We start from the raw sequence: 8,301 nt of genomic DNA, 5'->3' as shown, positions 1-8,301 counted from the left end.
GTTGTTGTGATTTCCTTAATGTAGTTGCGCTTTGCTTTATGTAGTTGTGATTTCCTTAATGTAGTTGCGCTTTGCTTTATGTAGTTGTGATTTCCTTAATGTAGTTGCGCTTTGCTTTATGTAGTTGCGATTTCCTTAATGTAGTTGCGCTTTTGGATTTGTAGTTGCAGTTTGCACTTCAGGGCCACCGTACATTTGCCCAGAAACAATTTTTACTTGCCCAGTATAATGTTACAAAACAATAAAAATGGCGCCGGCAACGCTTCTGGGTCATTTTCATCGAATGTCGGGGATTTAAAGTAATTTTGAGTGATACATTTTTTTTTTTTTGCCTAGCGGGCAAATGCAATGAAATTTGTACTCTCCCGACGATAAAAACTACTTGCCCCGGAGATCGGGCGATGGTTAACATCGATCCCTGATAATATGTATATAGTTTTAGTTTCTAAATGAAAGGATCTTCTAATATCTACAGGATCAATATCACTAACTCTTGAGAAGATAAATGTAAAGTATATTTCTAAAAAATAATACACTGGGGCTAAAAGATGTTAAAATAGATGCATGTTTTACTAAATGTGAAGATTTTCTCTACTTTTCTCCAAAGCAGCTATTAAAATCTGTCATAACATGTTCTTCTTGGAAGGAATAGGATTTTTTAAGATTTTAATATGAAGTTATTTTGCTTGAACTCTGTGTTTTGTCCTCCATTAAATGATTGCATCATTTCCCAAATCCTAGTTTAGATGCAAAAACTAACTTTGGTTTAAAAAAAAGAAGCTTGTAATGAAAGTTGGGTGAAGATATTCAGTCGCTGAAAGCTGTTTTCTTCCTGAGTTTAGTGACATGTTGCGAATTAGTCCTCGTAGTTTGCTTGGCAACAGAAGCTGTCATCTCATGCAACAACTCAAGGCTGTACTGTAAGTACGCAACACAGCTGATGTATGGCGTTGCCATGGAGACGTGCTGCTTCGTCACCGCTGTAAAGCGGAAGTTCAGAGCTTTCTTCTTCATGTGTGACCTCTGCCGCTCACCGAGAGCTTACAGTGGGAGGAAATGCAGAAAACGAAAGAGGAGGGAAAAAAAAAAAAACCCAGATGGCTGGACAAAGACCAAGTGTTGAGTGGTCACAGGACGGGCAGCGAGCCACCGAACTTCCTGCTCGCTTTCTTCCCCCCTCTCCGTCGCAGCAGTTGGTGTCACTACTTGCACCGTCTGCGTGAATTCGAGGCGACGGCTGAACAGATTGGCCAGTCGGTGAGGATCACTCAGAGAAAAACTCTGCTAATCTTCCACCTGCTGCCTCGACCACGCTCGCACAGACTTTCTCCTCCTTTATTCTCTCCTTTCCTCTGGAAAGTGTGTCGCGAGGGGAGAAGGGATTGGGAAAAAAAACGTCATTGTGATTTCTCTTCCAAACTAAGATGGATCGGTGTCAAAATATCCTTTTTGTTAATCAGTTAATAAGATTGGGACAAACGATTGTTGAAATAAACTTTGATCACTTTCCTCCGTCACACTAATTGATTCACGATAAGTAGAAACTGGATGCAGTCAAGAAAACACAAAAAATGTAGAATCCTTCTAATAGTTGCATCTGTTTCCTTTAGAGCTGTAGGTTGAGATGCATTAAAGAATCCCAGGTAGGAAAATCATCTAAAGCTAACAAAATTTAAGAAAAAAGAAGCAAACCAACTTCAATGTTTCAATGATTGTTAAAGACAAAAGTTTAATACAGGCTATAGATGTATAAAAACAAACAACAAACTTTCTTTAAAGAATTACCTTCAGGCCACTTTGAATTGGTATCAACAGAGCTGTAAAAAAAGTTAGATTAACATTTATAATAAACTTTAAGATTAAAAAACGTAACGTCAACAAAACAAAATGCTTCTTTAAAGGGAAAAAAGCAATCAAATTGGATCCTTGTGAAAATATAAGAGCCCCTTTGCTGAATTATTGGTTGCCATCCCCCTGAAATTTTTTAGAAAATGTTCCTTAAAGCCCAGAAGATTTCAGAAACTACAGACCTCTTTCCATCATTTAAAGTCGGATTTCATTAATCAATTGTGGCATTTATCGGTGAGTCCCCCGATCAAAACCACTGACCATAAAGGATCATTTAATATTACTCAGAGATGTTAAGGTAATTATATTTGGACTGACGGAACAAAAGTACAACATTGTTTTGCAGGTGTGTTCCCCATTTGATTTATAGTCCCTGTCAAACACAGAGCTGGAAGTGTCGTTTCCTCAGGCTGCTTTGCTTCTTAAGGACCCTAGACAACTTGCTGAAATGGATAAAACTATCGTTGGACTGCAAAAAAATGTAAATCTGAAGCCAATTTCCCACTGAAAACCAAGTTTTTTCAAAACCAGGTTGACCCGCTAACAATTAGCTTTTGGCTCTTTTCCGATATGATTGAGAAACTGAGTCTGAGCCCCTGCTGGTGAGCTGCGTGGCCGCTGTACCCCAATACTAATGACGGCATAACGCTGGGTAAAGGCCAGTTTATGCTTCTGACGCATAGCCTCTGCAACCGTCAAATCTGTCTCGGCGACCACGTTCCTCCCCGGCAGAGGTTCTGTAACTGTCGTCGCGCACCTCTAAAAAATCCTGTCTGTCGGACGGTCGCAAACCTGCGCAGCGTAAGTCGCAGATAAAAAGCAGCTGGGATCGGTCCTTGGTATGCCTTTCCAGCTGTCTGTGTGGTTGTACTTCTCGATTCGGTGCCGGGGTGCGCAATTTTTTAGAACCGAGGAACGACTACAATGGAACACTACTTATAAAGGCTATTCTGTCTTTTTGCCATCTCTATTGACAGAACCTGTTTCTCTTCGATGTCTAGCATCTCTAGATCCAACTCCATGACCGTGATATCTTGCAGACGCGCCATTGTTCTTTTGGAAGAGAAACACTCCCGCTAGCGCCGCCGAAGTTCTCGTGACCATCCGCCAAAGTTCTCACGAGTTCTCGAATAGGCTCCCCCTAGCGCTTTGGCGGGAAACTGTTGTCCGTCCCTAGACATTCCAGAACGATGGTGCAGAAGCAAACAAGCAAAACTGGTTCGCGACCAGACCCAAGCGACATTTGACATGTGCGGTTGCAGAAGTCTAACCTGACCATTAGCGTTGCTGATGTCAAAAGTACAATAGAAATCAGGGATGTAAACAATGGAGAGCAACATGTACGAAAGCCAGGGCGTAATCAGTCTGCTTTACTTTTTTGGCTCTATTATCTGTGTGAATCCCTCTCACCAGAGCTGCTCCATGTTTATCGAATGTAAACAGAGTTGTTTCGGCTTGTTAGATCAGAAGCGACTGGCATTCAATGGTATCACGTAAATTAGCGGGTCAACGCAGTTCTGGTGTTCCCACAGAATGCCCGATAGAAGCGAGGCGATTTTAACGCGGGTCGCTTGCCAAGTCGTTTGACCCAGTTATACACACGTCAGTTAGCCGTTCCCACTGCCTTTAAAAGCTGATTGTTCTTGGGTTTAAATGGGTTTTTCGGCCAGGATAAAATGGGTATAAGTAAGTCAGTTTTTTCTTGAAATAAGCAGGTAAGTGAGACTCTTTGCCAGTGGAATAAGACAATTTACGTTTGAAATAAGAAAAAAAAAACTGAATTGTCTTATTTCAAGTCCATAGTACCCATTTATCTTAAGCGTAAAATACTACTGCCATTGGCAGATTATCTTATTAAGGGTGACTACACACATTTTAAAGAAATGTCACAGTTTTTTAGGCAGTTTTTACAGTGTGCTGCTCTTTGCCTAAAAATTCTGAAAAGAAATCACAGCTTTCATTTAGTTTATCAAATGATCCCAAGCTTACAAGCAGGTCCCCCCTCTGAAAAGTAAAAAAAAAAAAGATTTTGGAGTGGCCCAGTCAAAGTTTGAACCTTGATTAAGTTGCTATGGCAACCTTGATCAAGTCACATTTCTGTAACAGTTGAATTAAAACAATTCTGCAGAGCGCAGTAGTGATTCAAAAGACTCACTTCAAGTTGCCACAAAGATGAGAAAGGAAATAAACTCTGTGGTTCGGTCAGCTATTCAGACCAGCTGTCAGTTTAGCTACAAAATAAGACGTTTGTTCGGTTAATAAAGCCTAAAGTGAAGTTTTAATAACAGAAGCATCGTCTGACGTTGGAGGTCGCAAGCAGATTTATCAGAGCTAATTTTCTCCCCTATTTTAATTGACTTTATCTATAATAGCGACTTTAAATTGGTTGTTCTTTTCCTAAAGGAGCAATAAATGAAATGTGACCACTAGGTTGGGTTGTTTAGAACATGTGGGGTGCAACGTCACACCATATTCCATCCAAAAAGATACCTTTAGTGCTTCTCATCACTATTTTTTTACTTCTTTCTATCTAAGGAATTATTGTTTATCACTCCTTAAAGCTCAAAGCGACCTCCTTAATTATCTTCTGCCACCTGCATCAGTCATTATCCTCCAGTGGTCGTGGTTTGGCGCTTTAAAAGCCTTAAAATGTATTTATATCGCAAACAACTACCCAGCAAATGCACCACGAGTCCAACTAGAATCACCGTTACACGGCGAGGGAGTGTGTTCAGTTAAAGGTAGATTCAGCCTTGCTTCTGGAAAAAAAAAAAAGATAAAAGGAAGAAAACCACAGTCGTAAAACCATGACGCCAACGACTAACGAGTCCATAAACTCAGCATCTCAAACAGCTTCTCTCCTATATTTTTAATAAGAGTTGCAGTAAAAAAAACACAGCATAGCTCCGACTTGCCTGCATTTGGGCTTCGACGGTTTATGAGGAGTGTTTTTTTTTTCGTCCTTAAATTGGGGCCACTGTGTCAGAGGGATGTTAATGTTTTACAAAGGTGTTCTGTTTAGGATGAGTTTAAAATCTGCTGAAACGGTAAAATGCTTTTATTAGAGGCTTTATAAAACAACAGGAATCTCTTAATGTCCAGAAGACAAAAAAATCCAATTTATTTCTCCACAGATAACTTTATATTGTTACATTTATCTTAATGTTGCATTTTTTATTATTTCAAGTTAATCTAATTTAGGTTCAATTACGCTTAAACCTATTTAATTCATGTTTTTATGTAGTTTAAAACCCCTCTTTAGACATTTACACCGGAAAAATCTAAATCTAGATGAGTCATTTTTTCTTAAAATAAGTGCATTTGTTCTTGAATTGAAAAGGTAAAAGACATTTTGCCAATGGAACAAGACAATTTACGTTTAAAATAAGAAAACACCGTTCCAAGGTCTTATTTCAAGTGCATTTTATCTAAATATCTTATTTTAAGAGTAGAATTACTCATCCCATTGGCAAATCATCTCATTTACCAACTCAAATTAAGGGTAAATACACTTAATTTGAGAAATATGAACTTATTTCTAGCTCCTTTTTCCAGTGTAGGTAAAGCTAAATAAAAATTAAACGACACATTCAAGTCTGACAAACAGATTTCCTTCAGAATACCATCATACCTGGAAATACCAAGACTTTTTATACATTTTAAGCAAGTGAAGAAACAGGAAAAGAGATGCCTAAAACCCCAGAGCAATGATGCTGCAGTTGTTCTTTTAGGGCATAAAATTTTTGGTTGAATGGGAAAGATTGATGAGCACAACCTCTTAAAGTGTAACTCACCCCAAAATAAAAACATACCCCGACAAATATTCAAAAATTCCACCAAAGAGACCAGTAGGGGTCTCAGTGTGGGAATGGGTGGTGGGGGAGCGGGAATGTGTTCTGCAAGGGGCAGCTAGCTTAGCTTTATTGAAGCTTATGCTACGTTCACACCAAACGCAGCAGGAGCAGCAAGTTTACATGCAAAGTTAGTGGTTGACGTGCGTCAAGGTGCAGCAAAGTGTCCGCGCGTTTTCAGCAGCAGGCGCAGCGCAATCTAGCAGCTGAAGTAGCGCATCGGGAGCGTTTAAGCATCTTTCAGGCGGATTTTCCCACTTGAAAACATATTAAAACTACTTTATTCCCACTGCTGACAGCAAAGCATATATAGCATATAGCTGCAAAGCAAAGAAAGGATAGAGTAGCGTCGGCCAACGCACGTCAGACCCACTTTTCGACCGCGCAGCCAGAGCAGCAAAGATGCTTCAGCCGCACGTCAGAACTACACTGGTAAATGGTTTTTGCTGCTCCTGCTGCTTCCGGTGTGAACGCAGCATTAGTCGGTTAGCAGAGAGATGCTTTTGCTTTAGATCTTTTGAGGTGTAGGAATTTTCATTCCCCTCGTCACCAGAGATTGCGAGGCTTTGTTAAGCCCGGGTGACTAGAGTCGACCTGTTTGAAATACTTGCTTTAAGTGCTGACTAAACAAAACCTAGCTTAAGAGGATGGGATGTCGGGGTACAGAGGTTGCATATGTACCTCAACTTGGGTCTATGATGATCGAAGCCTGAACGAGTGATTTAGGCCTCATTTTAGTCACTTAGAGCAGCAGAAGTTTTAAGAGGAAAAAATCTCACCTGAAAATGTAAAAAAAAAAAAATCATTTAAATAGGCCCCATAGAACCAGTGTGTGCAGATAAAGTGCAAGAGACATGGATTTGGGGTGAGTTGCCCTTTAAATAAGGTCTGCCTGTTCTGTAATGCTGACACTAGTTTTACTGTAAACAATAAGGGGTTAAATTAAGCTGTTTTTATTATCCTAAACACACCTCATAATTACTGCAAACAGAATCTATTTTATAGGAATTTTTTTTGTCAGAAACAAGGGTTTCATCTTCCAGTTAACTTTATTATTTAGGTAGAGATGTTTTTAGTGGGCCTATTTAAATGTTGTGCAAAAACACAATTTTCTAAGTTTACATTACTTCCATAAGTACATTACTGTGTTAACATGCTTTTCAATCCTTCCTGCACATTCTTTTCAAACTAAACTTTGCTTTAAACTGTTGTGTGCTTGGAAAAATATAAATTGTAATGTTAAAAATCTAAAAAAACTTGACAGGTTAAAAACTTAAGATAAATAACACACAAATGTCACAAATGAATAACTTTTATTTTAGAGTCACGGTATGTTTGTACAAGATAATACTATTAATATAATGTGACTTTTCTAGAGAATCATTAAAGTTATTTTATATAGGGGTTCCACATAATTTCAGAATTCCCTGACTTTTAACTGACTCAGGATTAGTTTTCCCTGACAAAATAAATGCAGCAACAAGACAATAATAATAATAACATAACAGGTCACCAATTTAACATGTTTAGCTCTAGAACATTTAAATGCACCTCTCCAATGTCTAAGAGAAAAAAAAATTTATGAACATTTTTTAATGCCATATGATAGCGCTTTCTAGCTTGTTTGTCGTTTTGGTAACTACATCAAAATTACCGCTAGGTGGACAAAAATGACGCCATCTGGCGAAAAATCACCCGGCTTCTTCAAATCACGCGAGAATGTGTACAAAACAACAAAAATGGCGCCGGCAATGCTTCTGGGTCGTTTTCATCGAATGTCGGTGATTTTAAAGTAATTTTGAGTGATTAATAATTCTTTTTGCGATCATTGCATGAAATTAGTACTCTCCCAACAATAAAAACTACTTGCCCCGGGCGATCGGGCGATGGTTAAAATCGAGCCCTGTAAGGCACAATTGCTTTTGTGCAATTTTAAGCTATTTTCAATTTTTAAGATATTTTTAAAGACAAAAGATCGCAAGAGGCACCAAGCATACAGTAAAATTCTTTCCATTTTGTATTACTTGGAGCATTTTTAGCGCGATTTCGACCATTCACCTAGAGAAAAGAAAGAATAATCTACCATCACACACAATAAAACTGCTCTTTCTATTTGACCTTTAAGTGCAGCCTTTATTGCTATCATAAACACGATTGGCTTTGTTCAAAATTTGAGTATTCCAACACATTCTCATCTTCATACTTTGGAACTTGTGCTGACATACATGACAAACGGGAAGAAATAATATTTCCTCAAAACCGTGTCCTCTCTGACCCCTTTTTATTAAACTTCAGCATTACTTTAACAAATTTCCCCTTAACAAAATAAGGTTTTTCTTTAGCAGATTATCTTCAGATAATACAGTTATAAAATTTAAATAATCTGTTTCACTTTCTCTCTCGTCTTTGTCACTGAGCAATACTGCAGAGGGCAAAAATGTAGTTTATTCATCTTCACAGGTTGTTGATTTTGTTGATGGGGTTGCTAGTTCACTGTGTACTGCCTTAAACAATGTAGCCCCTTTCAAAAAGAGAAAAAAAAAATAGAGCTGGCTCCCTGGTTTAATGCAGAGAAAATGACTTTGACTTTTAACAGCACTTT

The sequence above is a fragment of the Cyprinodon variegatus genome, unplaced genomic scaffold (genome assembly GCF_000732505.1).
Source record: "Cyprinodon variegatus isolate N-32 unplaced genomic scaffold, C_variegatus-1.0 Scaffold63, whole genome shotgun sequence".
NCBI lineage: Eukaryota > Metazoa > Chordata > Actinopteri > Cyprinodontiformes > Cyprinodontidae > Cyprinodon > Cyprinodon variegatus.
Note: the sequence above shows the minus strand (reverse complement) of the source record.